This window comes from Dioscorea cayenensis, chromosome 7 (genome assembly GCF_009730915.1).
Source record: "Dioscorea cayenensis subsp. rotundata cultivar TDr96_F1 chromosome 7, TDr96_F1_v2_PseudoChromosome.rev07_lg8_w22 25.fasta, whole genome shotgun sequence".
Lineage (NCBI taxonomy): Eukaryota > Viridiplantae > Streptophyta > Magnoliopsida > Dioscoreales > Dioscoreaceae > Dioscorea > Dioscorea cayenensis.
Genome location: NC_052477.1, coordinates 7,894,827 through 7,921,458, shown reverse-complemented (window position 1 = coordinate 7,921,458; position 26,632 = coordinate 7,894,827). Strand labels below are relative to the sequence as shown.

Genomic DNA, 26,632 nt, shown 5'->3' with positions numbered 1-26,632 from the left:
TCAGCATATTCATTCTCAGGTTCTTGGGTTGCAAGGGATGCAAACTCCGTGCCACTCCTCAGGGTGAGTGCCTAAAGAGATTCATTCTCGGGTTCTTGGGTTGCAGATTCATTTTCAAGAGTGAACCCGAAGGTAGCTCAGCAAGAGGTTTAAAAATTTGTGCCACTTAGTGCTCCAGATTCTATAGGAATGCTTGTTGGTTCCTCAACAACTCTTCATGTCCTGTGAGTTGTACATCATTTGCTTAAATGTATCTTGCAATGTGTGTTTCAAGTAATGACCCTATTCCTTATTGAGGTGGTTGTCAAGGGAGTAGAGGTTGAGGCTATGATGGTCAAAACTGCCTTGGTAGACCTTGCCCTTGCCCTTGTTGGCTCCAAAAGAAGTTAGGATGATTCCTCCACCTGGGGTTATAGGTGTTGTTATATGGGTTATTCTAAAAATGGTTGTTGTTTCCTTCATAGTCAATGATGAGTGCAATTCATATCATGTTTTCTTACTCCCAATTCAGACTTTTGCTTGTCATCTAGTACCTTTTTCTATATATTCGATGCTACCTTGGGTGTTTTTGTTAATGGTATAGGAAATTAGAGCTCAAAGCAATTAGTAGTGAATTCGAGGATAAAACAAGCAAAGGATGAAGAATTTTCCTAAGTGTCCAAGCTGACAAGGTCCCCTTGCGTATATCCCGCAAGTGCACGGGTTTGTCGAAGTAATAATCCCGGGTGAGCGGGTATCGAATCCACAGGGAGTAGGGAGTAAAGACACTTAATTCGATTCTTAGCTATGTGGAATATCAACAATGATTCAATTCTCAACAATTAAAAGCAACAAGTAAGAGAGCAAAAGTAAGGAGGAGGTAAGGCAATCTATAAAGATGGGGTACTCGGATGATGCTTCACCTAGGATAATCGCTTCAAGTGCAAGAACTCTATATTATGCTTCCTAATCAATGCAATGGTGAGTCGTGGAAATCCTTCATACATAGTCCCAAATCTAAGGTCAACTATGCCTAACTCTATTCATGTCCCGGAGAAGAGATTAAATAACCTCTCAACCTCGCACTCGAATAAAGTTGCAATGAGCTCTAGGGATTCTAGGTGATAAATCTCTTCCTAATTATAGACCTAACCCTTTGGTCCAGGCGGAAGGTCCCTAACTACAATTAAGCCCTAGATACTAAGATCCCCTCAACGCTTCACTCCGTTGCACGCGCAACTAAGCCCCAGCGGAGATTCATCCCTTAGACTATTCACTCTGTTATGGCCCCAAAGAACTCGAGGAACTGAGGTAGAATCTATCACGTCAGAGGGGAAAGGGGACGCTCCTGTACCTCTCGACTCACCCTCTCAACCCTCTCCAACCTAGCTTTGTCTAACGCTCGTGGTGTGTCACTCACTCACAAGGTTACCAACAAGAACTCTCAACCCTAGTGTCACTCTAGGGGAAATGTTCATACAATCAAGCATTCAAGATTGGAACTCACAATAAACATCAATTTATTGAAAGCATAATAAAGAAGTTCAATGAAACGAATACATCCTAGGGTTCACAATCACCCAAGTACCCACTAGGGGTTTAGCTCTCCATGGAGCTAAGTACAATCAAAGAAATCGAAAGTGTGGATTTGGGAGTATTTTGGCGGAGTACTATAGTAGGTTACTATTCACAAGCTGCTGAAAAATCGATTCCTGCAGATTCACACGGTGTATGGAAATTCCACACGCCCGTGTGGATGCCTGATTCCAGCCTATTTAAGTGGCGACTTCAACGCGTTTTGAGGAGATTTTTCCCCATCTTTTCTCATCTTTGGAGGCGCCCGCGGCTATGGTTTGGAGAGGCTTTGGCAAGGGTTTTGGAGTAGTTCTAATGGCCTTCAACACCGCGTTCCTTTGGAAGATAGTTATTGGGAGAGCTTTCGTTGGCATTGATTCGGCGAGGTGTGCCCTAGGCTTGAAGAGGGAACCTTTGGAGAAGACGCGGCTACTATACAAGACCATCGACACAAACACCAAAGGGGTTTTATTTATGGATTGCATATCTTTACTTTTAATTTCATTATTGATTGTATCTTGCTCCATGGAGAGCTAAACCCCTAGTGGGTACTTGGACTTATTGATCGACACGAAGTGTGTACACCCGCAAGCGCACGGGGTCATCAAGTAATAAACCACTCGCGCACACGCGAATGGGTCGTATTGCCAAGGGGCCTGAGGAGCTACCCTACTCACTTCTTACCTGTTGTTTGGCTTACTGTTTCCAAGATAAGAGAAAAGAAGAAAAGAAAGCAAAACGAAAAGCAAAATGAAATCTTAAGAAGTATGAAACTAGTAAAATATGGGAGATGCCCAAGGTTGGAAAATGGTCACGGATGCGGATTCCCAAGGGGGCTACTATAGTGAGTAGGAAATTGAGTAATAAAACACATGGCTAGTTGGACAGAGAAAACCAAGACCTAGGTCAACCCGATGGTCACGGCAATTGACCCATAACCCGGTGCAAGTGTTGAGCGCGGAATCTCTTCCGCCCAACTTCCCACACGGTTGCAAGGAGAATGTCGATTTTCACAAGTTAGGGTGGAACCACAAGTAGTTTTCAACCCTAGGATTGGAGGGGTACAAATACCCGATGGTCACGGCATATTTATACAATGAACACTTTTTAGTTTGGTGGAGTCTAGCACTAAGGCAATGGTCATGCTACAAAGTACTACCAAGAATTTGATACATCACTCAATCAAATGTACCAAAACAAGCAAGAACACCAAACAAGGATCACAACAAGCCAAACATGCATGAACTACTCAAACAATCCAAAACATCACAAGTTCGCCGCCTAGGTTCACCTACATCCGGTGACCTAGGGGTTTAGTTGTTCATGTTCAACAAGAAAACCAAATAATCCATACAAACAACTAAAGTAAACATGAGGAACACTCCCTCAAATGATGAAGGTCGAATGACGCAAGAATCCCCGGAGAAAGCCTTCCGAAGACTCCAGTCGAAGGGGTGGCTTCCCGTTGTCTTCAACCTCCAAGCAATGATGCCCTAGAAGTAGATCCTCCTCGTTCTTGCTCTCCCCGCCGAGAAAATGCTCGGATTTCCTCCCTTTTTGCCCTCCTAAAGCTTGGGTTCAAGTGATGTAGAAGTGTTCTCCAAACCCTAGCTGGCCTTGTCCCCAAAGAAGAAGCAAAATCAAGAAGAAGATCCCCAAAAAATGCCCTTCAAGACCTTATAAGTGCCCAGATCCCGACCGGTAAACGGGTCAGTATACCGGCCGTATACCGATCCCTCGGGAATTTCAGTTTTCTGCCGAGAAGCCCGAGATGAGCTATAGTGACTGCTACAGCAACACCGCTACAGTAATCCGGCCCCCCCGGAAACGCCGTTTTGATGCCGAATTCATCCCCAATCGCGTCGCCGAGCTACCAGGGCTTCTAAAGGGCCTGAAATGCAAAAATACTACAATTTAGACTAAAAACGCATCGATTCAACAAATAAATATAAAGAATAATACAGAACAAATACATGGAAAATATATACTTTTAGACGTTTATCAAACATCCCCACACCTAAGTGTTTGCTTGCCCCCAAGCAAACAAACATGAAGAACTAAGGGAAATAAGATAAATAGCTAAAAATATGACCTCAAGCTCAAAAGTAAAGAACTCCACAAGCACGAATGGACAGAAATCAAGGAATGAGCTGGTCAATGAATAGTGAAGTGATATTAGCTTTGTCTCATCTAGAATGCCTCAATGAGTGTGTGCAACCTCCCACCTTGACCTCCACACCCTGGATTATCCTAGGATGCCCTTTCACCACACACATAATGAAGATGACATTAAAGTGCCAAAGACTTCTTCAATACTCAGGTAAAAGTCCTCTGGTTCCTCAACACGATTTTAACCCTTAAGTGATTATGTAACAGGTTCCAAGAGATCACAAGAGATGCTTTATTTTCTTCCCACACACTTATACACACTATCTCTTTTTCTTGGGTCCGCCACTTACTCAATTATAGTCTACATAGATGCATTCATGCTTATAAACTTATAAAGCAGAGGAATACTGACATAGAGCCTTTTTTTTTTATAACCTCTCATGATCCCTGACAAACAACCTGCTACAAACAAGTTCAGTGGAGGAACTCAGAAGCTTTTAAAAGTGCATTGAAGACCGAATTTAACAAATTAATGCCAATGTCATCATGATGGGTTGGTTAGAGCGTACAAGGTGGAAGTGATCGTGAACATGTATACATGTGCACTAAAGATGAAACAGAGCTACATTCAAGCACATGCAATGTACAGCTCACACCTATCATTCTACCAAGCCAGGAAGTCCCTAACTAAACAATCATAGCCATCATAGGTAGTAAGCATGCAAAAGGATAAAAATACTCCAAGTAAGAAAAAAACATCCCCACACCTAAAAGTCGTACATTGCCCTCAATGTACCTAAGTCGACAGAGAAAACCGGGGAATGAAAAAAACAATAAGCACGAAATGGAGTAAAGAAACTTCCCTGATTCCCTGATGTGATTCCAAATTGCTCCACATGGATCAGGGGCATACCACATAATGAGGGCGATAAGTACAAGCTTCGCAAAATTAATGATCCTGAAAAGAACAAGAAGCCTATCATCATTCACAATTTTTTTTTTGGAGAGAGAGCGCCAAAAGAAACAAAATAGGAGCATAGTAGGGGAAAGGGCCTAGCTAGCTCAAAAGTACAAGTCTGAACAACACACAACAAACAAAGATAGAACAGAAGAACAAATACAAAATACACAAAAGTATGTCATGGGTCTATGAAGCCGGAGGAAATCCTCAATGGAAAATAATTTATCCCAACCATCATGTGAAATGAGCTCCAACACCTTGCCATCTAAACCCCAAGTGCTCAAAGCTTCCCAATCGATTTTTCTCACCGTGCCGAACACCTTGCATGATAAGAGTGCATAACGTGTTTTGTGTTCTTCTTTAGAAAACCTTGGTTCTTGCACGGGAGGAGTAGGTTCCCTCCTAGCCCTCTTGGAAGCAAATCTCTTGATGGGCATCCTGCACAAATAAAGTGGAGATCATTCAACCAACTTACAAGCAAAGAAAGCACCAAAAGAATGAAAAAAATTCAAGAAAATGGCAGTGCTACAGTAAATTCGAAAAAAATTTTCAAGACCTTTGCTTGTAAAAGTAGCCAAAAATTCTACAAATCAAGGAAAAATTCTTGATAATCATTAAGCATTCATTCAACAACAAAAATCCAAGAAACTTCACCCACAAAACCATGAAAAGCTCAAAGTTTTGAGTGAAAGAACAAACCTTCAACCAAGAGTAAGATGAGCAAATATAATGGTTGGATCCGGCCAAAAGCTTGCTCAAACTCCAATTTTATGTCACTAAAATGGAGAAGAGGAGAGAAGAGCAAACTAGAGCATGAAGGAAAAATGGTGGAGAAATGAGGGAGAAAAAGGGTAGAAGAGTGGAGAAGATGAATGAATAGTGTGCTGCCCTAAGTCCTTAAGTATAACCTTCACTCGGGTGGTCTTGCCGACCATCCTTGCGGCCACAAGGATGGTCCTCAAGACCCTCGGGATGAGTCTTTGGGGGCATCCTTGTGGCCGCAAGGATGGTCCTCAAGACTCACTGGATGAGTCCCGAGGGGCATCCTTGCGGCCTCAAGGATGGTCCTCGGGATTTTCCTGACACACGTCGATTCTCCACGCGTTGCACACTTCGTTTATGATTAAAACCATGAAAAATAAAGCCGGAAACATCGACAAAACACTCAAAACATCATCAAGATTGCATTAAAAACAAGAATTACTCAAAGACCACATGACAAATAAGAGAATATGAAGGCTAATTAGCTAAGAAAAACGATGAAAACACAAAAAACAACCAAACCACACTAAAAGTACAAGTTAAACACACAAACACAAATGAGAAAAATAATATGAGGAATGAAATGAACTTGGGTTGCCTCCCAAGAAGCACTTGTTTAACGTCGTTAGCTTGACGTGCATTACCTCAAACGATCATGGTGGAACAAATGGATGGAAGTTACCTCGAGCCCTTGGAGTTGTGTTGCCACTTGGAAAATAATGTTTCAACCTATAGCCATTGACTTTAAACACACCTTTTGTTGGGTGACAAATTTCCACGGCGCCATGAGGAAATACTTGTGATACCGTATATGGCCCATACTACCTCGACTTCAATTTTCCCGGAAAAGCCTTAGTCGTGAATTGCAGAGAAGCACTTGATCTCCGACTTGGAAATGTTTAGCATGTTTTATGTGTCGGTCATGGTATTCCTTTGTCTTCTCTTTGTAACGCACTGAGCTTTCATTTAACTAGAATTTTCTCTTGTGGCCGATTATATGAGGGTCAAAGTTTAATTGCTTTATAGCCCAATAAGCCTTGTGCTCTAGTTCGATGGGCAAGTGACAAGCCTTCCCATAAACCAACCGATATGGTGTTGATCCAATAGGTGTCTTAAATGCCGTTCTATATGCCCAGAGTGCATCGTCAAGTTGATCTGCCCAATCCCTTCTGTGATGACTTACCGTTTTCTCTAAGATTCTCTTCAATTCCCTATTAGATACCTCAACTTGACCATTTGTTTGGGGATGGTAAGCAGTTGAGATTCTATGTGATACTCCATATCGCTTCAACACTTTTTCGAGTTGGGAGTTGCAAAAATGAGTGCCCCGGTCGCTAATAATTGTCCATGGAGTGCCAAATCGTGAGAACAATTTCTTGAGGAATTTCACCACGACCCTTGCATCGCAAGATGGAAGTGCTTGCACCTCCACCCATTTGGAGACATATTCCACTGCAACAAGGATGAATTTATTACCGTGAGAACTAGGAAATGGTCCCATGAAATCAATCCCCCAAACATCAAATATCTCACAAGCCTAATTCCACGATTGTGGCATTTCATCTCTTTTTGAGATATTACCGGCTCTTTGGCACTTATCACAATGCTGCACCATCGTTTGAGAATCTTGAAAAATTGTGGGCCAGTTAAACCCTGCATCAAGAACCTTCTTAACTGTTCTACTTCCACTATAATGCCCCCAGTCGGGCCCGAATGACAATACAGCAGAATATCCTGTCCTTCATTCACCAAAATGCACCTCCTGACAATGTGATTAGCACAAATTCTAAACAAATAGGGGTCTTCCCATATATAGTGGTTTAAATCGGCGAAGAATTTTTTCTTTTGTTGATGAGTAAGCCCCTTGGGTAGGATCTTTGCTGCAAGATAATTGGCAATGTCAGCAAACCACGGAGTCTCATCCTCTGTCACTGATTGAATGCTACATAGTTGTTCCACAGGAAATGTGTCAATTATCCCTTTTCTTTTCAACTCCACATCATTGGGCCCTTCAAGCGTGATAAATGATCAGCAGCCAAGTTTTCTGCCCCCTTTTTATCTATTATCTCTAAATCAAACTCTTGTAGTAGAAGCACCCAACGGATCAACCGAGGTTTGGCCTATGACTTACTCAACAGGTATTTGAGTGCAGAGTGATCAGTGTAAACAATTACCTTGGATAGCACCAAGTATGATCGAAATTTATCAAAAGCAAAGACCACCTCTAGCAACTCTATCTCCGTGGTAATGTAGTTTTCCTGAGCATCATTCAAAGTCTTGCTTGTATAATAAATAGGATGGAAGTGATTATCACGCCTTTGCCCTAATACTGCACCCACTGCATAGTCACTTGCATCACACATCACCTCAAAAGGTAAACCCAACTGCGAGAAACCACTATTGGTACTTCAATAAGTTTCTTCTTCAAACAAAGGAAAGCCTTCATGCAATCATCATTGAACTCAAAACGAGCATCTTTTTCCAAGAGCTTTACTAACGGTCGGGCAATTGTAGAAAAGTCTTTGATAAACCTTCTATAAAAACCTGCATGTCCCAAGAAGCTTCGGATTGCCTTTACTGAGCTTGGGGGAGGCAATTTCTCAATGATTAAATTTTTGCTCTGTCTACTTCAATTCCTCTCCTTGAAATCTTATGACCGAGAACGATGCCCTCCTTGACCATAAAATGGCATTTCTCCCAACTGAGAACCAAATTAGTCTCCTCACATCTTTTTAAGACTCACTCAAGATTTTTAAGGCACAACTCAAATGAATCTCCGAAGACCGAGAAATCATCCATAAACACCTCCATAATATCTTCCACCATATTCTCGAAGATTGCAAGCATTCATCTCTGGAATGTAGCCGGTGCATTACAAAGCCCAAAGGGCATTCGACGATACGCAAATGTCCCGTAGGGGCAAGTGAAAGTAGTCTTCTCTTGGTCTTCTGGGGCGATAGGAATCTGAAAGTATCCCGATAGCCCATCCAAGAAACAGTAATACGAATGTCTTGCAAGTCTGTTGAGCATCTGGTCAATGAATGGTAAGGAAAAATGATCCTTCCTTGTAGCATCATTGAGTTTCCTAGAGTCAATGCAGACTCTCCAACCTGTGACGGTTCTCGTGGGGATAAGCTCATTTTTTTCATTAGTGATGACTGTCATCCCCCCTTTCTTTGGCACCACTTGCACTGGGCTCACCCATGCGCTATCAGAGATCGGGTAAATAATGCCCGCATCAAGCAACTTTATGACTTCCTTTTTCACGACCTCCATCATGTTGGGGTTAAGCCTTCGTTGGGGAATTACAGTGGGTTTCTGATTATCCTCCATGAGTATTTTATGAGTACAAAAAGATGGGCTGATTCCTCTAATGTCAGAGATCTTCCACGCAATAGCCTTTTTGTGCCTTCTCAGCACACTCAAGAGCTGATTCTTCTGTTCCCTTGTTAAATCTGAAGAGATGACAATAGGGAGTGTCGATTCTGTCCCCAGGAAGGCATACTCTAAGTGCTCAGGGAGGGGTTTCAATTCTAATTCTGGTGGTTCTTCAATTGATGACTTTACCCTTCCGTAATTTTTAAAATCATGTTTCTCTATCTCCCCCATTTCTTCTAAATCACCATCACTGCTCGAACTAAATTCCTTCGCTTGAAACTCTGCCTCAATTGTATTCGAATCATCTCTTAGGGCGTAGTTCACCTCTTTTAGGCTTTCAAGTGTGGGTTGAATGACCTCCTCATTAATTGAACAAGTTAACTTCAGTGGTCCCTCCGGTCCATTGTCTAGTTCTTCATGAATGCAATTGGGCTGACTACTGGATAAGAAAGTGTCTTCTATCCTCTTTCCCCATTCTGATTTAAGGTAGTCATTGAAGACCGATTGAGCTCCTCGATTTCGAACAATTTATGAAAGTGAGTCCTCATAAAAACCTTCCTTTCGTTGATTTTAATTGAAGTCCATGTTATCCCCCTGAATTGGTTCATCTGAGTAGAAAGGGTGGAGATACTCCAGACAAGGAGTCGTAAGATAGTTGTTAGTTATACACATGATTAAAGTGAAAGGTGTGAAAGAAAATTAAAAAGATGCAATAATTACAAAAGTTCAACAACCAAAAACACAAAAGACAAACAAAACAAATGAGCAAAAACAAAAGAAAAAGAAAAGGCTAAATCAATAAGTGTAAAGCTTTTCAAATATTCCTCAGTGATTGTTCCCCGGCAACGGCGCCAAAAACTTGATCGACATGAAGTGTGTACACCCACAAGCGCACGGGGTCGCTCAGTATTAAAACCACTCGCGACGCGCTGAATGGGTCGATTCCCAAGGAGCCTGAGGAGCTACCCTACTCACTTCTTACCTGTAGTTTAGCTCACCGATTCCAAGATAAGAGAAAAGAAGAAAAGAAAGCAAAACGAAAAGCTTAAAATGAAATCTTAAGAAGTACGAAACAAGTAAAATACGGGAGATGCCCAAGGTTCGAAAACGGTCACGGATGCGGATTCCCAAGGGGGCTACTATAGTGAGTAGGAAATTGAGTAATAAAACACTTGGCTAGTTGGACCGAGAAAACCAAGACCTAGGTCAACCCGATGGTCACGGCAATTGAACCATAACCTGATGCAAGTGTTGAGCGCGGAATCTCTTCCGCCCAACCTCCCACACGGTTGCAAGGAGAATGTCGGTTTTCACAAGTTAGGGTGGAACCACAAGTAGTTTTCAACCCTAGGATTGGAGGGGTACAAATATCCGATGGTCACGGCATATTTATACAATGAACACTTTTTAGTTTGGTGGAGTCTAGCACTAAGGCAATGGTCATGCTACAAAGTGCTACCAAGAATTTGATACATCACTCAATCAAATGTACCAAAACAAGCAAGAACACCAAACAAGGATCACAACAAGCCAAACATGCATGAACTACTCAAACAATCCAAAACATCACAAGTTCGCCCCCTAAGTTCACCTACATCCGGTGACCTAGTATTTTAGTTGTTCATGTTCAACAAGAAAACCAAATAATCCATACAAACAACTAAAGTAAACATGAGGAACACTCCCTCAAATGATGTAGGTCGAATGACGCAAGAATCCCCGGAGAAAAGCCCTTCCGAAGACGCCACTCGAAGGGGTGGCTTCCCGTTGTCTTCAACCTCCAAGCAATGATGCTCTAGAAGTAGATCCTCCTCGTTCTTGCTCTCCCCACGAGAAAAATGCTCGGATTTCCTCCCTTTTGCCCTCCTAAAGCTTGGGTTCAAGTGATGTAGAAGTGTTCTCCAAACCCTAGCTGGCCTTGTCCCCAAAGAAGAAGAAAAATCAAGAAGAAGATCCCCAAAAAATGCCCTTCAAGACCTTATAAGTGCCGGATCCCGACTCGGTAAACGGGTCGAGATACCGCCGTATACCCGACCCTCGGAATTTCGGGTCATCGAGAAGCTCGCGATGAGCTACAGATGAATCTGCCGCCTCGAAACCCCGCTTTTGATGCCGAATTCATCCCAAATCGCGTAGCCGAGCTACCAGGGCCTGAAATGCAAAAATACTACAATTTAGACCAAAAACGCATCGATTCAACAAATAAATATAAAGAATAATTGACAAGGTCCCCTTGCTTATATCCCGCAAGTGCACGGGCTGGTCGAAGTAATAATCCCGGTGAGCGTGTCGAATCCACGTGGGAGTAGGGAGTGAAAAATACTTAATTTGATTCTTAGCTATGTGGGAGATCAATAGTGATTAGTGTGTAATTGATTCAATTCTCAACAATAAAAAGCAACAAGTGAGAGAGCAAGAGTAAAGAAGAGGGTAAGGCAATCGATAAAGGTGGGGTACTCGGATGATGCTTCACCTAGGATAATCGCTTTCAAGTGCAAGAACTCTCTATTATACTTCCTAATCAATGCTATGGTGAGTCGTGGAAATCCTCACATACATAGTCCCAAATCTAAGGTCAACTATGCCTAACCTTATACATGTCCCGAGGAGAAATCGAACAATCCAACACCTCGCACTCGCGATAGAGTTGCAATGAGCTCTAGGGATTCCAAGTGATAAATCTCTTCCTAAAAAAATAGACCCTAACCCTTTGGTCCGAGCGAAAGGTCCCTAGCCACAATTAAGCCCTAGATACTAAGATCCTCTCAATGCTTCACTCCATTGCACGCGCAACTAGGCCCCAACGGAGGTTCATCCCTTAGACCACTCACTCTATTATGGCCGCAAAGAACTCGAGGAACGGAGGTAGAATCTGTCACACCGGAGGGGAAAGGGGACGCTCCTCTACCTCTCGACTCACCCTCTCAACCCTCTCCAACCTAGCTTTGTCTAACGCTCGTGGTGTGTCACTCACTCACAATGTTACCAACAAGAACTCTCAACCCTAGTGTCACTCTAGGGGAAATGTTCATACAATTAAGCGTTCAAGGTTGGAACTCACAATAAACATCAATTTATTGAAAGCATAATAAAGAAGTTCAATGAAACGAATACATCCTAGGGTTCACAATCATCCAAGCACCCACTAGGGGTTTAGCTCTCCATGGAGCTTAGTACAATCAAAGAAATCGAATGTAAAAGCAATGAATCCATAAAGAAACCCCCTCGATGGTCGTGTTGATGATCTTGTGGAGAGTCCTCTACTCATCGTCCAAATATTCCTTCATCCGGTATAGGATACGCCTCAATCGAAGCTCCCCTACCAACCTTCTTCCTAATGCAATCACGATGTCGGAGCCGTAGAACTTCTCCAAAACCTTGGCCAATACCCCTCGAAACCCTAGCCGAAGGCCTCTTGCAAGTTGGGGAAAAGATGGAGAAAAGAATACTGAAATCGGGGCTGAAATCGGCTTTCAATAGTGCTGAAATCGGGCGACTGCACGGGCGTGTATGATGTCACACGCCCCTGTGGAATTTCCACACGGGCGTGGATAATTTCCACACGCCCGTGTGGATTCTCTGTTTCTCTGATTTCTCGGCCGGGCTGCTAAAGTACTTGCTACAGTACTCTGCCGGAAATACTCCCGAATTCCATACTTTCATTGGGGTAACGCAAACGGGCACACATTTACATCATGAATCACTTGCTTCTTCAATGATGTACACGTTGGTGGATCTATTGTTTTTATATGCATAAATCAGAATGCTCGAGTCTGACTGCCTTTGTGCCCCTCCAAATGAATGTGCTCACTCGAATATGAGGAGGTTGGCACACGCCTAGCATCTCACACCGACCTATGTCTTCGCGTTTGAACCTTAGCAAGATCTCCTCCAAAATATGTGCATTATGATCCACATTGGCCTATTTCCTTCATACTCGGCCTCACAACCCTACCAAAGATAAAAGTAACATAAAAACACACATATTAATGTAAAAAACCTGAGAAAAGTAATGCTCAACATAAGGAATGAACGCTTTGCATTCATATCGCACAAACACTTATCAATAATACAGAACAAATACATGCAAAATACACACTTTTAGATGTTTATCACTTATAAACTCTAGGATGATATTATTTCTTTCACCATCCTATTATGTTTCTTTAATTGATGTCTTTAATTTAGTTCCAATCTTGAATGCTTGTTGAATGAATTTTCCCTTAGAGTGACACTAGGGTTGAGAGTCTATATTGGTAATCCTTGTGAGTGAGAGATACACCATGAGGGTTAGACAAAGCAAGATTGGAGAGGGTGGAGAAGGTGAGTCGAGAGGTAGCAGAACGCCCCCTTTTCCCTCTGGTATGATTTATCCTACCTCCACATTCCAAGGGTTCTTTGTGGTCATAATAGAGTGAAGTGCTAAGAGACGAACTCCACTGGGGCTTAGTTGCATAAGCAATAGAGTGAAGCATCGAGACTGAGCGATTTGTCATCTTGGGCATAGTGTAGGGTTAGTCACGGTTGACCTTAGGTTTGGAGCCGTGTGTTTTAGGATTTCCACGACTCATTAAGTATCGGTTGAGAGATATAATGGTCGGTCTTGCACTTGAAACACTAGTCCTAGGGTGAGTAATATCCACGTGCCCCACTTTCTGTCGGTTACCTCTCTTATCATTTACCTGCACCTCCTTCTTCTTTTCTTATTTCTATTTTCATTGATTTTGTTCACACCACTATCATTTCATCTTCATTCTAGTTAAATAGCAATCTTTGTGTTTTTGATAACTATTCACTGTGGATATGACTACTCACTCACCAGGGTATTATTACTTTGACAAATCTGTGCACTTGCGGTTCACACGCAAAAGGGCGTTGTCAAGTTTTTGGCACCGTTGTTGGGGAATAGGCATTTTGGAAACACTTTGCACTTTGCTATTTTAGCTATTCATCACTTATTCTATTTCACACTTTCTTATTCTTCCATCATTCTAATTCATTTTTGTTTCTTTTATTTTAGGAAAGATGATCAACTTTACCGAAGTATTTGACACTATAACGGGAATAGTTGAGAACATCGAACTGAAGATGCAATTGTTTGCAATACAGTCCACTATATGTTGTTGCGAGTAAGAGTACCCTACAAACAACCACCCCGGTGAAGAATCAGTTGTTGATCACATTAGTGAGACTCCAGATACAGATTGTGAGCTAGAAAGTGTGTTATAGTTGTTTGAAAAGGCAGCACTATTATCTATATTCTACCAGATGGATAGAAGTTTAGAAAAGGTTCTTGCTTAGTTTTATTCTTTTCATCAAGAACAAAGGCATGAAAGTTTCTCATTGGGTATTTCAAGGCAGTCCAGAAACTTGTGAGAGAGAAAAATTTGGTTGTTATTGAAGATTGATAAGTGCTTATGTGTTAAGAATGCTAAGTATTCTTTTCCTTATGATGAGTTTTACTTTTACTGTGTTTAAGCACTAATACATGTGTATTTGTGTCTTTTTGCGCATGTAGGGTTGTGAAGCTAAGTATTAAGAAAAGAAGCCAAAAGTAGATCGTGAACACACTATTTGGTCGAATCTTAGAAGGAACAAACACGAAGACACAAGTGTGGCTCTAAGATACTTGAATGTGTGCCAACCTTCATGTATTCAAGCCATTATAATGAGTTGGAGGGGTATGAAGATAGTCACATTTACGTATCCCAACTTGCGCAACAATAGCAAGATCTTTACCAATGAACCCATTTATTGAAGAAGCGTACATGATCTACGGTATAAACGCTGGGACCGCTTATGTTGCCTAGACCAAGTGTGGAATTGGGAGTGTTTTTGGCGAGTACTCTAGAAAGTGTGTTGCCACAGGACTATTTAAGCCACAGGACTAATAGGCCCATGTAGAGAATCCACAGGGGCGTGTGGATGCCCGATTCTAGCCCTATTTAAGCCGCGATTCAGCCCGATTTTTGGGAGGAATCTTTAATCCTTCTCCAACTTTTTCCTTATCTTTTTGAGAGGCCGCCGGCTAGGGTTTTAAAGGGGCTTTTGGCAAGTCTTTGGAGTGGTTCTATGGATTCAACACCGCACTCTACTTGGACGAAGGTTATTGGGGAGCTGTCCGTGCAGCGATCCGGCGAGGTGTGCCCTAGAGTCGGACAAGGGACCTTTTGGAGAAGACGAGGCTACTCGACAAGACCATCGACACCGAATACCGAGGGATTTTTTTCTATGGATTACTTGTTTTTTTACATTCGATTTCATTATTGATTGTAACTAGCTCCATGTAACTAGCTCCACGAACCCTAAGATGTATTTGTTTCATTAATCTTCTATTATGTTTTCCTTGATTGATGTCTTTAATTGATTTTCAATCTTGAATGCTTGTTGCATGATTTCTCCCTTAGAGTGACACTAGGGTTGAGAGTCTATATTGGTAACCTTTGTGAGTGAGTGACACACTATGAGGGTTAGACATTGCAAGATTAGAGAGGGTCGAGAGGGTGAGTCGAGAGGTAGCGGAGCGTCCCCTTTTCCCTCCGATGTGATTTATCCTACCTCCACGTTCCGAGAGTTCTTTGCGGTTATAGTAGAGTGAATGGGCTAAGGGATGACCTCCGCTGGGGCTTAGTTACACAGGCAATAGAGTGAAGCGTTGAAGTGACTTTAGCACCTAGGGCTTAATTGCGACTAGGGGTTTTTTGCCTGGACTAAAGGGTTAGATCTATACATTGGAATAGGGCTTATCACTTGGAATCCCTAGAGTGTCTTGCAACTCTACATAGTGTGAGGTGTTGAGATTGATCAATTTCTCCGAAGGGATATAATGTAGAGTTAGACACGGTTGACCTTAGGTTTGGGACCATGTGTTTAAGGATTTCTATGACTCATTAAGTGTAAATTAGGAGATATAAAGTTGATTTTGCACTTGAAGCAATTGTCCTAGGTGGAACAATATCCGTGTACTCCACTTTTATCGATTGCCTTACCTCTCATCTATTTGTGCTTCTCTCTTTCTTCTTTCTTTTATTCTTGCTTTTATTACATTTTATCAACAAAAATCATTATTCCGTCTTCGCTTAGTTAGATAGCAATCTTGGTATTTTTATTCCCTACTCCCTATGGATACGATACCCACTCACCTGGGATTTATTACTTTGACAAACCCGTGCGCTTGTGGGTCACACACAAGGGGCGTTGTCAAGTTTTTGGCGCCGTTGCCAGGGAGTAGGCATTTAGAGATACTTTGCACTTTGCTATTTTAGCTATTCATTATTCATTCTGTTTCACATTTTCTTATTCTATTATTGTTATGATTTTTCTTTTCTTTTTGGTTGCAGCTCCAGGTTATGACCCAAGGGAACCCTTCACAAATTGTTGAAGGAGATACTGAGCTTGAGCGTATACTTAGAAGAAGGGGAAAAGAACCTGTACAAGAACCATCGAATCTAGCTGAAGTGGAAATTGAAGGATCTGATAACATGGCAGAACAGAATAAACAACAGAGAACACATTCTGACTACGGCAGACCGTTAGTATTAGGGACACAATCTAGTATTGTGCAACCCCCGATTACAGCTCCAAATTTTGAGCTGAAGCCGGCATTCATCCAGATGATATAGCAGTCCACGCAGTTAATTGGTTTGTTCGATGAGGATCCAAACAACCATACTGAAAACTTCTTGGAAGTTTATGACATGCTGAATATCAACGGTGTTACGGTTGATGCTATACAATTGGGGGCTTCCTATTCTCTCTAAAAGAAAGAGCAAAGCAGTGGCTACACTCTTTACCACGAGTATTCATCACGACACGGAATGAGATGGTCGAAGCATTTCTTGCAAGATACTTTCCTCCATGGAAATCAGCAAAGCATCACAATGAGAAATCATCGTTTGTCACATGGAGCTCGAGTCCTTATTTGAGACATGGGAGCGATTCAAGGATCTTTTGCGGAAGTGCCCACAACATGGATTCCCAGAATGGATGATCATTCAGACCTTTTACAACGGGTTGAATCCAAGCATAAGACAACTTCTAGATGCCGCTACAGGAGGTACAATGGGGAACAAGACCCCTGAAGAAGCCCGATAGTTGGTAGAGGAAATGGCCATGAATCCAATGGAATGCAAGGGAAAAGAAGAAACTGGTCGGACTCCATGAAATCGATGCAGTGACATCCTTAACAGCCCAAATAGAGGCGTTGAGCAAGAAATTGGATACATTGACTTCACCAACGGTGACCGCTATCACAAGTTGTAATGGTTGTGGGGATTCACATGTGCCATCTGATTGTCCTTTTTCTATTGCTACTTTAGCCCTGACTCAACAAGTAGACTTTGTGGGCAATTCGGGAAGGGTACAAGGTAATCTATATAGCAACATCTACAACAAAGAGTGGAGAAGCCATCCTAATTTCTCATGGAGTAACTACCAAGGACAGCAGAAGGCCATAACACCACCGGGTTTTCAACAACAATAAGCCCCAAACATAGAGAATAGAGTTTTAGGCTTGGAGACCTGGATGACCGATCTAGAGAAAGCCTTGACCTGATTTGTGCAATCATCGGATACACGGTTCCAATCGGTCAAGGCTACACTTCACAATCACATCGCTTCATTGCACAATCTAGAAAATCAAGTGGGGCAAATTACAAAGTCTCTATCAGAGAGACCACAAGGAAGCTTGCCGAGTAATACAGAGACTAACCTAAGAGAACATGTGAAGGCGATCACTTTGAGAAGTGGTTGTGAGGTTGAGGGTAGGCTTCCAAGGGAGAAGACCAATGTTGAAGCACCCAAAGTTGTGGAGGTTGATGAGAGAGCTAGCAAAGAAAAGGAGGTGGCACCCCCATCCTACAAGCCAAGAATCCCTTATCTTTCCAGATTGAAGAACGACCAAAATGATGAGTAATACAAGAAGTTCTTGGGACTTTCAAGCAATTGCAAATCAACATTCCTTTTGTGGAGGCGTTGTCTTAGATACCTCTGTATGCTAAGTTCTTGAAAGATCTTTGACTAAGAAGAGGAAGTTGGAGGAGAGTGCATCGGTGATCTTAGATGCCTCTTGTTCGGTGGTGTTGTAAAAAGAATATGGTGAACATGAAGAAGGATGCCGTAAGCTTTGTGATTCGTGCAACATTGGCAATTTGGGTGAAGAGATGGCATTGTGGATTTGGGGGCTAGTATTAACGCCATGCTATACGCTGCTCTTTTCGTAAGTCGGGCTTGGGAGAGCCTAGGCCCACTCGGATGACATTATAATAGACTTCATAGTGTTGGATGTCGATGAGGATATAGATATTCCTTTGATACTTGGGAGGTCATTCTTGCATACTTCCAAAGCATTGATTGACATGGATGGCGGGGAGTTGACATTGAGGATTGGAGATGACAAGCTCACATACCGCCTCTCCGAAGCCATGCGACATTCTCTTGACTTTGATGATACTCTGTATTTTCTTGACACTACTGATGAGATAATTGATGACCATGTGCAGGAAATGTTGAATCCGGACTCGTACGAGGGTTTGCTAGACCAAGAGATGGATAATGAAGAAGTAATGATGCTTGGTCTAGAGGAGAAAGTACCATCTACTATGGGAATCATGAAGAAGGTGCTTCGGAAGATGAAGCAGGCAAGGAGACACCACAAGAAATGTCCCAAGGCTGTTGGGGATGCGAAAGAACAAAACAAGGTTGACGAACCCTTGTGAAGTGGTACCAAGCTTGACAACTCTCCCTCTACCTTCAAAAGACTATGTTCATCGTGCTTCCAAATCATGGGTAAGAGAGAAACCTTCATCGATGAGCACCCGTGAGGTAAGACAAGGTACGTCAAGCTAAGTGACATTAAACAAACGCTTCTTGGGAGGTAACCGAAGTCAATAAGGCTTTAAGTGTTGCTGTCTTGATTCTTAGATGCTTTTTGCCGTGATTTTTCTCATGGACATTGTGGTGTTATCATGTGCCTAATCTTGTGTGGCGAAGAATCTTAGTCGTTTGAGCGTGTTTTTCATGTTTTCTCTAGTTAAAATTGCATTATTAGACAGGCTCTGAGTGTACATTTGTGTTTAGGAATTTTCTGCAGAGCTTGCAAAGTTTTCTAAGTGTCCAGAGAAAACACACGCCAGTGTGGAATTTCTGCACGGGCGTGCGTTTTCGTTCAGAGCTCATCCAGAGATGGCACAAGGGCGTGGACTCGCCCCTGTAAGCGACATTGTGATGGTCTATGCATGTGCGGTATTTCCACATGGGCGTGTGTTTCCCTGCAGAGACTTAGAGATTTTTCCCGAGAAGACACAGGGGCGTGGACTCGCCCCTATGGATGATTCTGTCAATAAATGCATGGGCGTGGGTAATTTTCGCATGCCCGTGTGGTTCTCTGCAGAGAATTTCTCCTCCATCCTAAGAATACACATGGGCGTGCGTCTGCCCCTGTGAATTGTCAAGTAAGGATCCACGCCCTTGTGGAATTTACACACGGGTGTGTTAAATACTTACAGAATTTTGTTGGTTGGACTGAGAAGCAACAGGGGCGTGTGTAATTTCTGCATGCCCATGTGAAGGCGTACAGAAGAATAGGGTGATTTCCAAAGAGCGCATAGGGGCATGCGTCCGCCCCTGTGGATCTATCCTGTGGAGGCACATGGGTGTGGGTAATTTCCACACGCTCGTGTGATTGTGCAGAAATGCAAGAGCGATAGGTTTTCTTTAAAATCCTTTCGTTCTTTTTCATTCTCACACTCCCAATCACTCAGAGAACACTCGTACTCACTCTCCTGACCTTATACCATTGGTTAGAGGGTTTTGATTAAATTTTCAGGCCGAATTCAAAGTTTTTATCTTCATCTCATCGGTAACCCTTAATCCTCTCTTCTCTTCATCATATTTGATATTATTCAATTAGAATGGTGAATGTTGCCTTGTTTCTACAATTAGATGGTTATTGCATGCTTCGAAAGAGTTTAGAAATGATCCTAAGATGTATTTGTGGAATTTGAGCATACAGCCGTGTGGTTTTCACGCCCCGTGGATCCACAGGGCGTGTGGAATTTCCACACGACCGTGTGGATTCCTACAACACTAATCTTGTGAGCCAATTTGATTGATTTCTTTTTAAGTCTTTCAGATATGGCCCCTACGACAAAGATCGCGGTAAGCAAATGTCCCAGAGAGCAGGCCCTTGAGGCAGAGCACATAGAGTTCACTATTCTCGAGTACTAGGCTCGTTTTGAGCCATTGTCGAGACTTAGGTTTGGACATACTTGCTTCCTAGATATGAGTGTACTACTAGATATACAACAGGAAGATGAGTTGTTGGATGAGGTAGATGATCTCGTCTCGATGGGAGGTTGGAAATAGTTACTGATGATTAGAGAGCCTGCCATCTGTGCACTTGCACTCGAGGTGCTGTCATCATTCGAGTTTGACCGTTCTTATGATCAATTTGACAGTATCGACGCTATACAATTTAGAGCATTGGGTGATTAAAACAGCATGACCGTGACATATTTTTTGATTCGGTTGAGACTGTATGAGGAGGCATTTACAGGTACTGAGGAGTATGTTTAGTTACCGACAGATTATCCTGGCACCTTGACCCCGCAGAGAGCATATGGAGTGTTGTGCGGTCAAGGCCAGTTGAGCCAGGAGTGTCCAAGGCCACGTCCCTTTCTCGACCTGCATATCGATACTTGCACGCCATTATGAGCAGGTCGGTGAATGGTCGTGGTGACAGTACCGGCGTCCTGAGCCAGCATGAGCTCCTGTACCATTATTCGATGGTTTAGAGCACACTGATCCATCACGAACACATTGTAACCGAGTACATAAGGTATCGGGACAGTACACCAGGATAGGAGTGCTTTTTGCAGGCCCATACATCACGAGACTCATCCTTGGGATGGGTCTACTGGACACGATTTGGAGGGACCGAGAAGGCGAGTGTACCTACCCCCCTGAGTATTGAGGCATTGAGATTGATGGGATTGGTGCGCAGATGATAAGTGCTTGAGTAGACATATTTTTATATATGTTTTACATGCATTGAGCATCATTTTTACTGTGGTTTATGTCTCATATTGTGTATTTGGTGTTCTTTTATGCATATAGGTTGTGAATGCCTTGAAGAGTAAAAAGGAAGCAAAGATAGGCTATAAAGACACAATGTTGGGAGTTCTTGTTCAATTCAAGGACCAAGACACGAGAGCAGTTCATAAACGTGGAGATGTGTGCCAACTTCCAAGAAGATTCAAGTCAATTCACCATTTGGAAGGGCACAAAGGCAGCCACATCTTCATATTCCTTCTCTTTGTGAAGATTGCAAGACCTCTCAAAGATACGTCGATGAAGAAAAGTTTTATAGCTACCACATGGAGGTAGCAATTTCACTGTAGCAGCACTGCAGCAGAATTACTGTTCACGCGGCCGCGTGGAAATTCTTGCAGCCCACGCGGGCGCGTGGAAAATCCACATGGGCGCGTGAGGGCACGTGATAGACGCGATCTAAGGCCTATAAATAGCCGTTTTGCCCTATTCTTTCTCATCTTTAGGGGTGAGACGGCTAGGGTTTGGAGAGGAGGTCTTTGTGGCTTTGGAGGCGCTTCGTCACCAACTTTGATCGATTCCTCCTCCGTCATAGCATCAAGGAAGCCACCGGTGAACCTAGCTTCGGAGTGGGTCCTTCAAGACGTCGAAGCTCTCCATCAAGGCCATCAGTTCATACATAAGGGGGTTTATTGCTATGGTTTTAATGTACTTTCATTCATTGATGGTGTGTTTTGTATGTTGCTCCATGGAGGGCTAAAACCCTAGAGGGTATTTGGGCTTGTGAACCCTAGGATTCTCATCTTTTGTGAATTTGCTTTGTGTTTCTATTTAATCCGAGTTTGATTAAGTTTCATTCTTGATTGTTTAATGCTTGCTTGCCTTATTGATCTTATGGTTATTTGGTTTGCATGATTTGTTGCCTTGGTGGGAGAGAGATCTCCATTAGGGTTAGAACCTCAAGATTGAAGAGGGTTGAGAGGGTGAGTCATGAGATAGTGAAGTGTCCCCTTTTCCCTCCGATTGGTGTATTCTATCTCCATTCCCTAAGCTCTATGCAACCATATTTGGTGGGAGGCGTGAGATTGCTCGATTTCTCCACCGGGACCTTGTAGGGGGTTAGGATCCTTCGCCCGGGAATTAGGGTTGGATCAATCTTTAGGAATTGGATACACGCTTGGAATCCCTAGAGTGCTTTGCGGTCATATATGGTGTGAGGTGTTGAGATTGAGCGATTTCTCCACCGGGACCTCGCGAGGGACTAGTATCGGTGATCTGCAGATAGACCCGATTATGTTTGGATTTCCACGACTTAACTTACTCATCACGTAAACACTTTGCTTATTCGGTACCCTAATACCGAATCCTAGGGGAGCATCGCCCGAATACTCCACTTTTTACTCGATTGAGATTCTCCTTCCATTTTACCCTTGCATATTCGCTCTCGGTGTTCATCTCTTCGCACATTAGATCACCACACTATCCCATTATCATTAGGCTAGATAGCGGAGAAGAAGTTAGTACTAGTAGCCCCTGTCCCTCGTGGATTCGACTACCCGACTCACCGGGTATTTATTACTTCGACACCCGTGCACTTGCGGTACACACACGCATATTCGGACGTGTCAGCAAACGCAGTCCCGGGGTGTATATATTGGTTACACCTACTCCAGAGGTAGCAGGGGGAGGAGATAACACTACAAAGAATCATTTGCCAGTCCTTGAGCCTCAGCCTATGCAGATGGATAAAGATGTACCTCCCCCAGCACAGGAACCACATCTAGTGCACATTTCCTCCCCACCTCGAGCCCAGGATCGATATGAGAGGCTCGAGAGTGCTGTGTGAGGACTCCAGACTTATTTGGCAGAGGTTTGTGCGCTACAAGTCACACAACACACAGAAGTGATGGCACGCTTTGATATGCTATAACAGTTATTTGAGCACGACGCGCCTTCACCATTCATCATGAGACCCCGGACCCCTCCAGCTCCTCCAGTACCATCATCACCAGCTCATGCGCCGATCGATCCACCCATTCCACTACCGATAGCAGCAGTAGTAGAGCTAACCGCCGACGACACTGACACTTGATGCATATTTTATTTTTCTTTCTTTCTGCATTTTATTTTGGACTTGTATACTCAGAAAGGATCTTCCTTCTGAGTTTATCTTTTATTTTTATCTTAAGCTGTATTTCACTACCTTATCATTTATATACTCGAGCTGTTTTTGTTTTTATTGAGCTTTATTGAACCCCCATTTTGTATGCATGAAATTGGTCTTGTCAGTTTTGAAATTGAGAACTAGTCATGGACGCGGCCAATGTTCGGCCGTGTTCTTCACAACCCATTGGAACTTTATTCCCGAGGATTTAGCCCCATTAAACACAATGCTAGGAGTACATTGTGGGCAATAAAATACAGCTCCATACTGATAAGACCATCTGCTCGTATGGTGTCAAGACGCGCCATCATCCCTATGTAATGCGCAAACTGTATAGCCTGGACCTCGGTGATCTCGGTCCAAAGTACACTAACAACACTCTCAAGTCTCTCAAAATGATCATGGGCTCAAGAAGGAGTCAAAATGGGTATTGAGCGCAAAGGTGTCTCTTGTGCTGTAAGGGGTGCCCCAATCTTCATCGGTGCAAACTGAGGCTCGGGAACCTGCTGTGTACCCTCCGCTACATTCCCGTCCGCCCTCAGCGGTCCCTAGGGTAGGCGTAGCCAGAATGCATGTTCTAGGCCCATATCTGCACACTAAACCCATCATCCTAATCATATCGAGTCCAAGAGGAGACGGGACGACTGTCTTTTCAGCATCTCAGATAGCATCCAGAAGGCCCATCCCCAGGATGAGTCTAGTGACGTAGGGGCCAGCGAATAACACTCCCACTCTCCCATGCTGACCCTGCTGCCTCATGAAGTCTGCCACTATAACACGTCCGTATATGCGTGTAAACCGTAAGTGCACGTGTGTCGAAGTAATAATCCCAGATGAGTGGGTATCATATCCACAGAAAGTAGGGAATAAAGACATTTAAGTTGTTTCTTAACTAATGTGGAAGTTGAATAGTGATAAGTGTGACAAAATATGAAATAATGAAGATAAAAGCAACAAGATAGAGAGCACAGGTAAAGAAGAAGGTAAGGCAATCAATAAAGATGGGGTACCCAGACATTGATCCGCCTAGGACAATCATTTCAAGTGCAAGAACCCTCTATTATACTTCCTAATTGATGCAATAATGAGTCGCGGAAATCCTTAATTACATGATCCCAAATCGAAAATCAACCATGCCTAACTCTATACATGTCCCGGAGGAGAGATTGAATAACCTCTTAACCTCGCACTCGCATAGTATTGCAATGAGCTCTAGGGATTCCAAATGATAAACTCTATTTCTATGTATAGACCTAACCCTTTAGTCTAGGTGGAAGATCCCTAGCCAAAATTAAACCCTAGGTGCTAAAATCACTTCAACGCTTCACTCCATTGCAATCGCAACTAAGGCCCAGCGGAAGGTCATCCCTTAGCCCATTCACTCTACTATGGCTGCAAAGAACTCTTGGAATGTAGAGGCAGGATAGATCACACAGGAGGGGAAAGAGGACGCTCCGCTACCTCTCAACTCACCCTCTCAACCCTCTCCAATCTAGCTTTGTCTAACTCTCATGGTGTGTCACTCACTCACATAGTTACCAACAAGAACTCTCAACCCTAGTGTCACTCTAGGGGAGTATTCATATAATAAAGTCTCCAAGATTGTAACTAACAATAAACATCAATTAATTAAAAGCATAATACAGAGATTCAATGAAACGAATTCATCCTAGGGTTCACAAATACCCATGTACCCACTAGGGGTTTAGCTCTCCATGGAGCTAGATACAGTCAATGAAATCGAATGTAAAAACAAAGCATCCATAGAAAACCCCCTTGTTGGTCATGGCAATGGTCTTGTGGAGAGTCCTCTACTCATTGCAAGGGTCCCATTGTCCGGCCTAGGATACACCTCGCCGGATCAGTGCCGATGAAAGCTCTCCCACTAACCTTCTTCCAAACGCCACGTGATGTCAAAGCCGTAGAACATCTCCAAAGCCCTAGACAATACCTCTCAATACCCTAGCCATAACCCTCTCTCAAGTTGGGGAAAAGATGAAGAAAAAAATGCTAAAATCGGCTTTTAAAAGGGCTGGAATCGGGAATCCAGACGGCCATGTTGGCGCCCCTGTGGATTTTTCACATGGGCGTGTGGAATTTCCACATGCCAGTGTGGATTCTCTGTTTTCCTATTTTCTCGGTCGACTATAAATAGTACTGCTGCGGTATTTTTGCTACAGTATTTTCTACAATACCCTGCTACAATACCGGCCTGAAATACTCCCGAATCCATACTTTCATCAAGGTAACGCAAACGGGCACACATTTACATCGTGGATCGCCTTGCTTCTTTAATAATGTACATGTTGGTGGAGATCTTGTTCTATATGCACAAGTCGGAATGCTTGAATGTGACTGCCCTTGTGTCCCTCTTCTGCTAACTCGAGTATGATGAGGTTCGCACACATTCCTGCATCTGGAACCCGACCTATGTCTTCGCATTTGAACCTTAGCAAGATTTCCTCCAAATTAGTGCATTACGACCCACATTGGCTTCTTTCTCTCATAATTGGCCTCACAACCCTACCTACATGAAAGTAACATAATTACACCAATATTAGTGTTAAAACCCGAGAAAAGTAATGCTCAACACAAGGAAAGAACACTTCGTATTCTTATCGCACAAGCACTTATCAAACTCTCCCCCACACTTAAGCTTTTGCTTGTCCTCAAGCAAAGATTAGAACATTATATGCATGGATGAAGGAAATATTGGAAGTGCTTGGCCTTAGGTTCACCAAAGCATACAAGGAGAGCATGCTACAAGTAAGGGAAATTTCCACACTAAATACGAAAACGTGGCTAGTGGTGAACTCACTCAAAACAACCCAAAACTGTCTGATCGGTATCCCGAAGAGCATCACCTGCTGCGGAGAGCTCTAGCTAAAAACTTGAATAAAACAACCCAAAACTGTCTGATCGGTATCCCATAGCTAGTTCATACACTTTCGGTGCGGAACCCTCCGCTGCATCCCTGCTGCCCTCGGCGCTCTCAGTGATGGAAGTGGCTAAAATGTAAGCACCAGGCCCATATTTGCGCACCACTCCCATTATCCTGAGAGTATCGAGTCCAAGTGGAGAGGGAATAACTGTCTAATCGGTATCCCGAAGAGCATCACCGAGACCCATCCCCTTAATAAGTCTAGTAATGTAGGGACCAACAAATAATAATCTCACTCTCCTGTTCTGGCCATGGTATTGCATGTAATCTGCCACAACGTGCCCTAGATGAATAAGCACGGATCTAGCCATGGAATACAGATAAAGTAAACTCTGCCAGCTCAGAGTACTAGTGTTATCACCTCGATCATCCACAGATCTGCTAATGACGGCGAATAAATATTTGTAGCTCAGCCAAAACAAACATCTGGCCTTGGATACTCCCGATTCATGCTGCCCCTATCCGCACAAGATCTGGCAAGCCTGGTGTGGGATCAAGGTGCCAAGGTAATCTATTGGCAAGTGACTGTACTAATCGGTTTATGTTTTTATCTCGTCGTACAAGCCCATGCGAACAGAAAATTCCGTGACACTCATGACAAATTGACGTCCGAACGCTCTAAATTGTAAGCCATCAGTGATGTTAAAACTCCCATACTGCTGTGCAAATTCAAAAAGATGCAAAGTACCTCCGGTGTTAGTGGATGAAAAAGCGG

General features: G+C 43.1%; 1 non-coding gene and 1 pseudogene across 1 annotated transcript; both read right to left on the bottom strand.

Annotated features, from left to right (window-relative positions):
- Window positions 1-6,356: 6,356 nt before the first annotated feature.
- LOC120265052 lies at window positions 6,357-26,027 on the bottom strand (annotated as a pseudogene).
- Window positions 16,636-16,740, bottom strand: LOC120266163. The gene has a single exon (XR_005538005.1). It is a non-coding gene; the product is annotated as a small nucleolar RNA R71 (small nucleolar RNA).
- Window positions 26,028-26,632: the final 605 nt, after the last annotated feature.